This window comes from Ruditapes philippinarum, unplaced genomic scaffold (genome assembly GCF_026571515.1).
Source record: "Ruditapes philippinarum isolate M1 unplaced genomic scaffold, ASM2657151v2 ctg6620_1_1_1_1, whole genome shotgun sequence".
Taxonomy (NCBI): Eukaryota; Metazoa; Mollusca; class Bivalvia; order Venerida; family Veneridae; genus Ruditapes; species Ruditapes philippinarum.
Window position 1 is genome coordinate 1 of NW_026858579.1, and position 15,217 is coordinate 15,217.

Here is a 15,217-nt window from a genome sequence, read left to right on the forward strand (position 1 = left end):
GGTTAAACACTTGTTTGACGTGTAATACCAATAGACGGGCAGACAGTTAGATCATTACAAACTAAGAAGTCAGATATAATAAGAGCAACAAGGACTGTGTCCGGTTTGTAACTATCATTCAATAATGAATTCGGAAACAATGTTCATACATGTTTCTTGATGTGTGACACATATAGAGACAATTTGTGACACCATCTATGCCAACGGTCAAGCTAACATTTTGACCTCTAGAATAGTGTTTCCTAAAAATAAAAATTATAATAACCCGGCAACAATTCTAATTGGCATGGTTAAACAACTTGCATAATTTATATTTTAAGCTGACATTTAGTGTAAGCCTGGGATTTAGGCATTAATATTTTTGCTTATTCATAACACACGCGCTTTTTCGTACTCGTTCGTGAGCACGTCAACATTTTTGTTAATGTCCATTTTCTGAAAAGAAGCAATAAAAAAAACTCGACAGATAAGAACCAGGCTTACAAGTTGATAAGCCAAAATATGGGACATGACTTTAAATATTTGCTCCCTTGATTCAAGGGAACGCAAATTCTTTTATAAAGATTTATTGTACTTGAACGAGGCGTTTAAAAGCTATCTATAACGGTGTATTTTATGCCATGCGCGTGTTAAATTACAGAAATTTTCCATTCAAAATATATGCAGACTGAAAACACTTAGTAATTTACTGTTCATATTGTACAATGGATAACAAAACTGAAATTTGAAGGTACATTAAAATGTCGCATTGAAATTGATATTGCTGTAAGACCACATAATATAATGAAATGTGTGGTATATATGGACCTCAGGTCACTTCAACCTCGGTTATTAAGAACCAATTCTGCTGTTAAGGTTATACTATAGCAGCATGCAATATTTCAGTAAAGAGATAGCTAGTTGTATTGGCAAATCAGAAGGCACTTTTCATTTAATTCTGACAAAGCAAATGAATCTAAGAAAGATGGAAACATCTTATAAATGCGCACTTAAGAGCAAAACAAACAGCGCCTTAATGGTGCCCAAAAGCATCGACAACATACGAGAACTGTGATAGTAGGGTTGTTTCTAATTTGCTTACAGGTGCATGTATTTGGAATCAAAGAAGGACGGATAATAAACAGTGGTTGCTAAAATTCAATTTTGCAAAAATAACCATCAGTTCAAAGACGATGTTGAATGCGATTTTCTTTAATTTATGTGGACGAACATGAGACGTCCAAGCAAAAAATGTTCATACATGACAACATCTCCTCCCACAATACGAGATTGTTATATTTGCAAGTGCTATATTTTCATATTCTGACCTACTATACTAATAAATTTGAGTATTGTTTAAATGTATTATTTTTTTTCTTATTCACTTGACAATATTTTACTGTTTAATACACTTTTAACATTTCCCTAAAATCAGCCTGAATCTGAAGCAATGCTGCTTCAAAACTTATTTAAGTTAAGTAGATACTGAAATTATATTAATTTATGGTTGTTTGTTTGTGTTAAACGGCTTATTGACACACAAGTAACCGTACCGTGCCAAATACTATGTACATAAAAAGTAATATATACCTTCACTAAAGATTATGAAAATTGAGAAAAACAGAAAGAACGCCCAATCGACAAACGTGAATATAATATAAGCTCGGTTTGATTTGGCCTGTTTATGGACGGTAAAGGAAAGTGCAAGTTACTGTCTACGCCCTTTAAACAAATAATTGGTTATAAAAATATCAATTAAATTTAAGAATACAGGGTTATAACCTTTGAGCAGTCTATCAATGTTTAGGAAGTAATTAAGCCAAAAAAAGTTGTGAAGTTTAAATTGGTAATATCTATCATGAACCTGTACAAGATCATACCATACAAGGATGAAAATTATTGCAACCTATACATAAAAGAGAATAATGGCATTTTAATAGATGAGAATGTGTAACACTAGTTTTCCTGTTCAACATCTTAGAAGAACCACCTGAGATACAGATGGCGACACGTTAAGGCAGTAGTTGATATCATGAAGTTTGTCAAATATGGATGTGTTTCAATTTAATTTCCATTCAGATGATATAAGTTTCTCAATTGTTTACTAAAAAACAATACGGTTGAGTATTTAAGGATTTTCTAAAAACATCTACTTTTCATTTCTTCGAACTCCTTCGTAGCATGGGATACAACATAATTTCACGGACTTAGTTTTTGGTATATCAAGAAATTGCAACAAGAGCTTATTTATCATAATATTATCGGGTTTTCTATTTTAATTGATATTAAAAAGCTCGAAGAGTGAATCTGAAAAGAATTGTAAATCATTATGCTGTAAAATGTTTAATAAGGTTAAATCAGTAACTTTTGTTTGTTTCAACAGTCAATATAGATACATTATAAGATAGTCTCATTCTCAATGTAAAGTGATTTTCAAAGACAACGCCGCAAAAAGTACTGTAACTGACATTTTTAAGAATTTTACAAGAGACACAAAAAACTGAATTGTTCAGTTTGAGAAACCCTTTTAATACCAGACAATGATGTGAAAATATCAATAATTAAGTATTATTAAATTGGTTTTAAAGATTACAATTATTCATTTATGTACGTAGACGTTCTTCTAAATTTTGCACTGTGTTTTTAAACGAAAAAAGTGATGTATGTGCATATACCAGAGTTTTTGCATTAATTTTTTAATTTTGAGTATTGACGTTACTGCATTGCACAGACATTTAAAGATGTTTATTATAGATAATTTAATTGTAACTTTGATTTTGAAATTGGTCATTGTGGATTACAAACCACATTAATTATATTAAACATATGAATGGAAGTTTAAAACAGAACAATTTAAAATCAATTATTAACAGCAACAGTAAGTCCAAGGCAGTGTTAATTTTTTACTTTCAAAGTAAATGTAAGCATTAATTACAACAACATTACATAAAAATTGCAGACACGTCTGATTTAGTCTGTTCATGAGCGATAATGAAAAAGTGAAACATTCCTCACGACCCCTACCACCGACTTAATTATTAACTCAATTAAAAGATAAAACTTGCTTAAAATGAACAAATGACAATTTTCAATAATAGTACAAATTGCACATAGATCCAAACCACATATTAATGTAACAAAAAATACTCTGATTTTTCTCTCTTGAAACCTTTAGAAACAAATTTATTAAACCATGATAGTGATATAATGTATAAGGCTTTAAGTTTGGTAGCAGGAAATCAGACAAATTGACTTCAATATAACAAAATTTTGAAAAGAAGAAGCAATGAAAACAAAATTACATATAGAAATTGAAGACTTGGTTTTATTGTGATTGTTCATGAGAGATAATATAACAGTGCAACCTTTGACCCTAGCTGTATCATCAGAATAAAGTTCCAAATAAAAAGCCTTGTAAGATTCGAAACAAGAATGAAGTCATGTTTTAGGATCTCACATGGATATGTTGGAGAAGAAAAGTTTCGATTCTTAGCAGGTTCATCCAAAATCGTAATTACATCCAACCAAAATGTTCAGAAAAGTTCATGATTCCTAGCGGTTTTATCCAAAATCTCAAACTCTACATCCATGTAATGATTAGATATTATTGAGACATAGATATTATGATATATAGATCTCCAAATACACATTTTAATGTCAAATATATAAATAAGCTATACCATTAGATGACAATAAATTAAATTACATTAAATGACAAGCATCAAAAACATGGTTTAATAAGTTGTCCCGTACTTTACTTCATTGTTGTTATTTTTCTGGTCCTTCGGAATCATTGGTTCCTTGAAAATTGAATGCAGCTCAAGTTGATTGAATAAAAAATATTTCTTAGAGCTGCATTGTTGATGAATCGTTGATATTCCTCTGTTGATCAGTACATATTTTAGAAAATCGATAATTTTGATTTAATAATTAAATGTCTAGAAATTATGAAAAATCACCAAAAACATATGCAAAAGCATATTTCATAGCAGTGATAACAAAAAAATTGTTAGCAAAAATCATTCAATGGGCATTTATTTTGAAACAGGACACATTTACGAAAAGACAATGTTTTTACTGAAAGCATATCAATTATGAAAAAGAATTACAGACAAGTAGTTAATACTTAAGTATTTCATTATAGATATATGGTGTATCATCAATTTTTTATATTATATTTGCTTTGCAGTAAATCATTGACATCTTTTATACTCGTATTACTTGACTTTAAAATATCAACAAAATTTGAATACTGAAAAATTCCTAGTTATATTGATTCTTGTCATTGGTGACATGCCGAGATTTAAAAATATTGACAATTAAAAAAAAAATAAAATATAACATTTAAAAAATCAGCTTCTAAACTTCAGAGACTGGGGAAACTTTGTATTTCTAACCATATAATTTCAAAAAAGTGATTTTCTCAAAAGATGTCAGTTACATGACCTTTTGCTCCAGGGTGACGGCTTTTTACAAGATCGAAGAAAATTGGAGCTGTTTATTTATAAAAACTTCTCTAATAAAAGATTCGATGTGAACATGATGATTGTTTATACTATGTTGTTCATAAAAACCTGATTGAAAGCTAGTAATTATTCCTATGATTTCTAGATACAAGTCTATCAAATATTTTGCATAAGTAGCTTGTAAGTGTAATCGGACGGTAATTTGCAGGGGCAGTGTTATCCCTTTCAGGTTTAAAAATTGGGATCACAAAAGCTCTTTTCGAACTATTTTCAAATCTATTTTGAATTTTAGAAACCATTGGGGTCTCGTTGAAATATGATGGGAAAGATATCTTACTTTTAAACACGAAAAGTTGCTTGCAAAATTATCTGAATGATACACTTGTATTATACCCTCGGATGGACACAAACTATTATATATACTCATCTAGTTTTAACAGTTGAATATTTTTTTTATTTTTCAAACGCTTCTTCTTTCGGTGTGCCTTTACAATTTGTATATACGATAACCATTCTCTGCTTCTTTCGCATTTTGTAAATGAGTACAGTTCCTGTGATTAACAATTTTGTATGGCAGTCAAAATTCGTTTACAATGTACTACTTTAAATACAAATTATTTCACATTCAATGCTATTTTTGATAATGTGATACGCATTTCACGTGTTCTTAATCCATAATTACAACATTATTAAACACATATCTGCCCTTTTTACAGAAGGAAAAGGTTATTCATTTCTGAATGTTAATGTTTTTGAATCACTATCTTTGTTCTACACGCAATCATCATAAATCAACATGCTAGCAGTCCTTGAATACACATGTATATAATTTAAGCATGTGATGAAGCAATATCCTGTTGCAGACTAACATGTATAATAATTATGATATTTTATAACTACCATTGATGCAAATGCACCGAGGTATTTTCTTCAAAAACAAAACTTATATGAATACATTTAATTGTGTTTCTTTTTCTTCTTCTTCTCCTCTTCTTTTTCTTCTTCTTCTATTTTTGATTTCATTTCTTCTTTTGATTTCATTTCTTTCTCTGGTATTATCAGATATAAATAAAACACGAGAAATAACAAAAGTTTTCCAATCTTCAACAGTTGTTGGTGCACGGTTTATTGTCAAACACTGACGATCAGATCTATATTTCACAAATAAACGGTCTTTTGACAATGCAAGAAGACGAATCATGCCAATATATATTGCTATAGTGCATTTTGATACAAAGACCACCACCTGGTTGTCCGGATGCCCAGTAGAAAAACCTTTTCGGGAAGTTATCTACAGTCACCCATTCTGAACTGGAGTCCTTGCGCCGACCGTCAATATAAATGTAGGAATTAAATTCGTGAAAAAATTCCGTTACATCGGCATTCTTTAACTCGGAATCTATATTCATCATGTGACCACCGTCTGCCTGACACTGTTTTTCCGCGTCATCAAACGTTTTCGAATTGACATGCAGTTTAACACAGAATCCATTTGTCGTCACATTATATGCTTTTGGACAAAATCCCTCACATATGCCGATGTCTGTTTCAGTCGTCACCTTACCCTCGGATTTATATCTGCCACACTTTCTCGTTCGTTTCCGTGAAGCTATGTACCCTTCTCTTTTCGCACGACATTGTGACCATTGTGTCCAGTCATAGCAAGGGTGGAGTTTTTCAAGGTTCTGAATTGCCATTCCTAACAGTGTAATTATTGGCTTACCCAGCGTTCTTCCCAACTTTAACAACATTTCACCGTTAACGTCTTCCGCGGCTGTTCCGTTACTTTGTATCAATGACGATGTGGAAAAATCCATTGTATTTATCAATACTAAGACAATGAGTACGAAACATGCTAGCATCTTTCCTTCATTATTATTTTTTATTTCTTACACTTCACGTTAAAAATTTAGTTATATATTTATTTAGTTATATAACTTTTCAAGAAATTTTCAGTTAGACCTATCGGTTTGAAGAAACGATTCAAAATGAAGTTTCTGTTCTTAAAGAAAACAAGCTTGATATTTTACCAAAGTTTATTGAATAAGCAACTTATGGCATTATGTTGATGTTTTGCAAATATTCCATGGAAAAGAAAAAGAAGATGTGATGAATTAAATAAATCAAAGTAGCGAATGTTTTTAATCAAAGTTATTCACCTTATTAACTTTACTAAACGTAAATAACTCACTTTAATAATTTCAATTAGATAATTTGAAAAAATGGAGATGGAATTTTTCTCACTTGCTACCAGACATTGTTTTAACAAGCCTTAACAAGCAAATTCGTTGAATTTATATCCCCCGTCGAGTACTGGTTATTACTAACACAACAACTGAAGACATAAGGCTTTATTTATATATTTATCATGGAATAAACAGTAATATTCTTTGTACATAATAAATATTCAAGGCAATAACAGAGCCCTAATTTGGGTGTTAAATAGTAATATCTGGACATGGCAAGGAGATGTAAATTGCCTTTTTGTATCAATGGTTCCCATAAAGTTTTGTTGAAATCAATACAGCAGTTGCAAAGAAATAGCAATTTTGCTCTATATGCATACTACATAACTAATCAAGGGCCATAACTTTGAGTTAAAAGGTCTGACTGGAACAAGCCAAAGATATGCGTATCTCCTCTTGATATTTCCCATAAAGTTTCATTGAATTCCAGCCAGTAGTTGCAGAGAACTAGCGCGGAAACGAAATTCGGACAGACGTATGGAAGGACGGACGGACAACGCCAAAACAATATCCCCCTCCTGATTCCATCGGCGGGGGATAATAAAGCATAATGGTTTGTTGCTTTTGCAATTTGAAGTAATTCTAAAGAGTGCAAATTTTATCACTGTAAAACATATGCATTTAACTAACACAACACTTTTTAGGAAAGGTAAATCTGTCAAAAATCATCAAACTATAGCCAAATTCGAACTTGACTTGAACATTCCTATGAAATGTCCATACACTAAATTTGAGTTGAATTCTTTACAACTTCTGGGAAGGTTATGAACCGGAATCTGAAAATTAATTTAATTTTTCAAAGTTAAATGGCCATAAATCAGTAGTAAAAATCATCGAACTTTGACCAAATTCGTAATTTACCTTTGCATTCCTTTGACGGATCCATATATCAAATTGAAGTTGAATGTGTACAACTGTTTGTGATATAATAACGAAAACTGAATTTTTTCCAAGGGGCATAATTCTGTTAAAAATCATCGGACCATAAGCAAATTCGAACATGACATGTATTTTCCTATGATATATCCATATGTCTAATTTGACTTGAATGTGTGAAACTGTTACAAAGATAATGGACGGAAACTGATGATGACGAAATGATGGAACAGGATGCCCCAGCCATTTTATGACGAGCGGATATTAAAACAAGTTGTGTTGGAAAATGTTGAATAACGAAAATAGTAGACTGGTGTTGAATTTATCTTTAAATAAAACAAATACAATAGAGATCTACAGTATAACATGTTGAAGACTAAGAAACAGAACAATATTTTGTTTAAAGTGCCTGCACAGCTGGAAAAAAAACATTTGCATGGTATGATAAATCTAATGAATGGTAAATGATTATCAATTAATACAATGCCAGCGTTTTGTACTCTTAACTGTAGCATTTTAAAATACATGTTAAAATCATGATTTACTCGAACTTTTTATATGCTTTCTGGTCAGGTGAGTGAGAGATTAATAAAAGAACCCTATTGAATTATTGATATATACATATACATGTACAATGTATGTTCATCCAAAGATTAAGGGTTAACACTAAGTGCCAAATCAATGTTCATCAACAAGTGTTTTCCTCTGACCTCGTAGTGTGACCTTGGCCTTTGATGTGTGTAATTCTACGTCTCATGATGATGAACATTTGTGTCAATTAATACTTAAATCAACCAATGCATGTAGAAGATAGTTATGTTCTTAGCAAAATCTTCACATTTCATCATCACCTTGACCTTGCATATATTGACCTTAATTATACTGACAACATTCAGTCAAATAAAACTTCAATATTCAATATTTATATTTATATCTGATCTTTGACATCTGTGTGGCCTGACCTTAGCCACGTAGATGAATATTTACATTTTTGACATAGTCATTCAATTTAAGGCTACCTAATTGTTCACACACACATACACACACGCGCGCAAGCACGCGCACTCACATGAACACACACATCAATTCAAAACTTCAATATTATCAATATTTCAATTCAAAACTTCAATATTATCAATCTTTATATTTCAATCTGATCTTTGACCTCTGTGTGGCCTGACCTCAGCCACGTGGGTGAATATCTGTCCCTTGCAACAGTTAGATTTCGCAATTCATGTAGTTTTGCTTAGGACAAGCATTTTCTTTTGACCTCTAAGTGTGACATTGAACTTTGGCCTCTAATTCATGCAAGCGACACGTGTCTCATGGTTGATATTTTTGTACCAATATTACTAAGATCCATCCATGTATAGATGTATACATAAGCTATGCTCCGGGCCAATCAAAACAGTCCGGACGCAAGCCATACAATCCTAGTATTTGTGCCGTTTTCAAAAAGCCGCATAGAAATAAGGGTCATAATTCTGTCAAAAATAATAAAATTACTTTTACGAAACCTGACAGTGTTTTAAGACAATTATTCAGCAAAAGTTTGGTTCAAATCCTTCAGAAATGTAGAGAAATTGCTTACCCATTCCCGCAAGCAAGGACCATCAGCACCCAACTTACATTATAATGTCAATCTAACAATCAATTTTCATTGTCAATAGGCTGTTGCATTAGTACACTATATTATATTTTGATTATTTTAATAACCAACTGCTTCTCATTTTCAAATTTTGTATATCACCAAAGAATAGTTTCAAATTCATAGCAAATGCATAATAAAAGTTCTGCAATGTTAAATAAATTAACCCAAATGTGATAAGATTATAATATTGTCTTATTTCTTAATTCGCTCTGCTCAAACGTTAATAAATTATTTATCCTATAATAAAGGTAATCGAAGGAAGAAAGAACAACAAATACATAAATTCACATTAAGGATTTGTTATCTGCATTACCGTATATCTACAGTTCTAAGATAGAAACAGCATACATGACATTAACATCTCAACGTTTCATAAATCGGTGTAATCTAAAATGTCTATTTGACAATAATCTCATATCTTTACTACGTACATCAACATGGAAAACACACAGTTATGAACGTTCTTTCCCTGTCAGTATACTGCGAGTCAGCTGCGCAACCCTACTCCATCGTGGGAGGGGGACGTAGTAGGAAACCAAAATCTCAAGACAAACCACCATCCGTAAGTGTTCTGACATAATTTAATGAGAAAACCCATAAAAATAATCAACTTACTATGTAAAATGTAATTAAAAGCCGAATATGTACGCTCAATAACTGCATGCCTTCTACGAATAAGTTCAGAACATTTTACAAAAACGTATAAAATATGGAATCTCTTCTTATATACAGAAATCAGAAAAGTTCAAGGTATCGTATTTCACTAACTAAAGAATCGTTATCCAAAATAACGAACATCCCGAAATGGTAGTGCATCTTGTTCTTGTAAAATAGAAACTGAATTAGTAACAATATTTTTAGTTAAATTCAAATCGTAACCAAAACCTAAAATCTTGACTGAATTAATCTAAAAATGCATCTTTATAATATCATATTTCATTTACCATTAATATTTACAAATCAATTATAAACCTTGCAAAAATTATTTTGCGATTGCATGAATGAACTTGTCTTTTTTATTAGTGAGTCGATTGAAATGTTTAAAACGATTTATTTAGAATAAAAATGGACCAAGGAAAATATTTGTTACTGTAGAGATTAACTATACTTTGTACAATTGTGTGCACTTTTCTGGAGGGTGGGAGGAATTCAGTGCACGATTGAGTAAAATAAACGTGTATAGCAATGCAGAAAACCTCGAATGATATACCCATCTTACCGACTTTATTATATATTACTGACGCACGAACAGATAGTGCGTATCATATTCAATGATTTTCAATACAGAAACATTTCGATAACCTTAACCTAGCAAAAATATATTTCTTTACTTAAACTGAATTGTTTTTATAACTAACTTTCATGAAAAGAACTGTAAATATTGCACATGTATATCTTTACTATCTAATTGCACAACTAGTTTTAACGTAGATCATTTCCATAAGGATATCTAATACATTAAGTATAGGGCATATGCGACCAACTAGCTTTTACCGTGAAGCACGGCACACAAAACAAGATGATGTCATGAATACATCGCCTACGTACGCGAATGATGTGCAAACAAAAGCAATTAAAGATTATACTCATCATTGTGGTCTAACTTTTAACTACAGGTATTATAAAAGAATGATATGTTAATCGAAAAATGAGCCATAAAGAACAATACACAACAATTTGTTTCTGCGCACGCGTAATAAACAGTCTACAATGAATGGCAATTGAATATAAATCCCAATATACGAGTATTTAGATTGGGAAAATCAAAATCCAGTTCAGCTAGTGAATATGATACTACTCCCATTGAAAAGGATTTTATACTTTGTTCTGTTTACTACTGTTTGGGTCATTGAGACTACAACTGTTTTTAAAATCATATAATAAAGTAATTTAGTAGATTCATCTCACCTTGACAATGAAAAATATTAGCATAATGACGCCTCAACAATTTCCAGCATTACTTATGATATAATTGACCAAATCGTGTATGGTCTCTGTTAAATAAAAGGATCTTCACTGAGGTCAAAATGCCTAAAATTTGAATTGTTACAAAGAAACAAGTGAAGCACCTAAAGGGAGACGCAGGCAAAATTTTCATTTCTTAGTCTTGAATTTTTCATTTATTATTCTTTAAATGTCCTCAAAGTAAATACACTAGACAGTCAAAGGAACAAAACTTTTCAGCATATTAAGAATAAAATGGTGGTTTCCTAACTTGACCTGCGTGGTTTGATCGTCAGGTTAGATCGCTAACACACAAATGTCAACATGTCAAATAAATGACTTAGACTTGTTTCAATCATACAATTTCCTCATTTCTGTTTTTTGTTACTTCACGGGTTTGATCAAGTCACAAGACTTGTTTTAAAAGTATTTGCTGATTCTGTTGGCAAATAGATTTCGTTCAACATACATATATATTTACGCTTCAAACCCAAATAAAGTAGAATTTACACAGAAATTCATGCTGGGACTTGAAGAAATGTCATTTTAACGTGATTAGAGTACATAAGATCATTTTAATATTTTTTTCATTATTTATTATCCTTTTAAAATGGAAAAATATTTATAGGGTAATAAAGTAATATACATGTACTTGTACTCAGAATTCAAGTGAAAATCGATAGGTTTTATTGCTGTTGTTGTTTTTAGTAGTAGTAGTAGTAGTAGTAGTAGTAGTAGCAGTAGCAGTAGCAGCAGCAGCAGCAGCAGCAGTAGCAGCAGCAGCAGTAGTAGTAGTAGTAGCAGCAGCAGCAAATTATATATGCTTCAGTGGCTCCAGTCGAAAATGTTGGTCTGAGCATAAACTTTTACAGCGGGTCGATCTTAAAAGTTTGTTTGTTCGTTTTTAAGGGTTATTGTTGTCATTGTTGTTGTCATTGATGTTGTTGTAGTTCTTGTTGTTTCAGCCGTGTATAACATTTAGTAATTATTTTGTTTATTACCTATATCATGAACCATATAAAACTTAATATGTGTTTATTTGCATATCTTCATGTTGGATTTATACATGTTATACGTTGTGTGGTAATAAAGTTGTCTGTCTGTCTGTCTTTTTGTTTGTTCAGTTCGTAATGGATATCTTTATAATTTTTCTATGTAATGAACGTAAGATTCTTTATTCTTCTTATATCATAGTTTAATTGTGACTGTACGAATTCTTACTTTCATTTATTTTTTAACATTCAATCTCATAGCACGGCATCAAAATAATAATTAGGGTTGTGGTTTTGGTGGTGATGATGATAACGACGTTGAATGTGATCATGATGATGATTATGATGAGGACTACAGTAATGAACAATGAACGGGTGAACATGTCCAGTACTAACAATTCATTAAAATTGAAATCGTATTTCAGTATGTCTGAGATGGCAGCACTTACATAAACAAAACAGATGTACATATATGCATTCTTTATTTATTTTAAAGACATTCTTCAAACACAGACAGATATCAAACACAATATTTTATCCATTAAAAATCTTGTTATGTCATCACTTAATTTTCTCATTGCTGCAGTATCTGATCATTTTACTATATCATCACTGTATAATCTCACCACAATCATATCTAGATTTCCTAATGATTTTCTCTCTAATTGCTAATTTGTTCCATCGGAACAGTATATAATCTCATCATTTCATCACTATATTATCCTCGGTTTATTCAAGCAACAGTATTTGATCTCATCGGTCAATTATCTCATCACTTCATCATCTCATCAATATATTATCTCTTCTCTTAATTTTTGCATTGGTTTATTACTAGTATCTCATCGGTTAATTATCTTATCACTTCATCATCTTAACTTTATATTATATCTTCGTTTTGTTATCGCATCGGTCAATTTATTATCTTCTTATCACTTTATCATCTTATCACTTTTTTACAATTATTAAAATAATTCGTGAACTTTTGCTGTCATTTTTTTTACTTGGATCATAAAAACAACCTTAGTTGATATAATTCGGAAAAGTGTCTTTATTTTTATAAGAAAGATTTAATTTTACTATATTTTTTTTCCTTTACGAGCTTTGTGCACTTTAATAACCATGGCAACGCAACATCGGCGCACGCCGAAATTTTCATATAATGTTCAAATATAAACAAATGTTGAAACAAACTGAATGATTATTTCATGAAGTGAAACTACATGCAAACATCTATTTATATTCAAATGACAAATGAAATTTGACGTCGTTTGCACGTTGAATGACTGACTAAAAAAGTTTTATTGTTTATGACGGAACATAGAGTGTCATTTCCAATGGGCAGATATGTTTCTATTTTATCTCACACATGAATTGCAATGTCGAACCACTACTGCATGAAATATCATGGAAAAAACCACTTGAATAGTTAACATATACACATAACTGACCCTCGTCTGGCTCCCATGAAGCCCATTTAAAGAAACGTTTCTGAGACCCATTCTGTAACAACCACGGTGAACTCGAATCTTTGCGCCTGCCATCAATATAAATATGACTGGTTAAACCCCTAATAATGTTTTTCACGTCCCCATATTTCCACTCCGAATCAATGTTTATCAAGTGACCACCGTCTGCCAGGCACTGCTTTTCTGCGTCGTCAAATGACTTCCTTTCGACATATAGCTTTACACAGAATCCATGTGTCGTCAATGTATATGCCTTGGGACAAAATATCTCACATATGCTGATCTCTGTATCCGTCGTCAATTTATCCCCAGATTGATATCTGCCACACTTTCTCGTTCGTTTCCGTGAAGCTTTGGACCCTTCTGTTATTGCACGACATTCTGACCATTGCGTCCAGTCATAGCAAGGATGGAGATTTTCAAGGTTCCGAATTGCCATTCCTAACAGTGTTATTATTGGCTTATGTAGCGTTCTTCCCAATTTTAATAACATTTCGCCGTTAACGTCTTCCGCGGCTGTTCCGTTACTTTCCGTCAGAGACGCAGAGGAAATATCCATTGTCACTATTACCACTAAGACGCAAAACACGAAACGTACCTTTCTTCCATTCATATTGATATCCAAATAACGTGTTACGCTTTATGTTTAATTATTTGGTTGTATACAGGGAAACTTTTTATAAACAGTTTAACTGTACAGTATGGAATACCGGTTCAAAATGAAGTATTAGATATTAACAGTACAAAACAAACTCTTAATCTTATCTCAGTGCATTGAATTAGTTACGCACGGCTTACTCTTAGCGCTTGCTGATAAATTCACTTTTTAAAAATTATATAACTCTTGTTGGGGTAATAAAAAGCTAAGGGTTTTCCGGAATGTTTCCGGGGTTAAAAAATTTTATTAACGAAAATCTCTTGTATAAATTAATAATTTTAAAAATGAAAAAAATGCACATTTCATTTCCCTTTTTCCAGACATTGTTTTGACAAGTCTTAATACAGTTTAATGGTTTGTTCCTTAAATTAGATAGCTTGAACTTTTAGAGATGTTCTTCCTGAGTGTAATGCATGAAATTAAATTATTTTATTCATTCGTTACATGTAAAGTCTACCGAAAAACAACTCGTTTGAAGATTATATAATGACCAGTCCTGTTAAATATTCATTAGTAAGAAGTGTTATTTTGAACATGGCTTTCGAATGTGAGTGAAAAGTTAGTAAATGTTTTGTTTTTCTTTCTTCTAACTGTTGATTTTCTTTAAACGAGTATATGTTCATCTAGTGGCGTAAAGGTTTGAAAAATGTGTTTAAAATAACATTCCTTTAAGTATTTGTGTATGGATCTCAAATTCCGAACTGCCGTTCCAGACTATGATAATATTGGCTTGTTTTTATTATATTATATCTGAAAACAAATCCCATTTTATATCGAGAGTTCCATATTAACTGATATTCAAACGAGTATTTTAATTTTCCCTTAAAAATAAAAAATAAAAAGTTCATGTTTACAACATGATGTATTTAACTTTCTCTGTTAACTGTACTGAGTTGCGTTACGTCTAATAAATTCATTAAGATGAAAAAGTTTAATGTA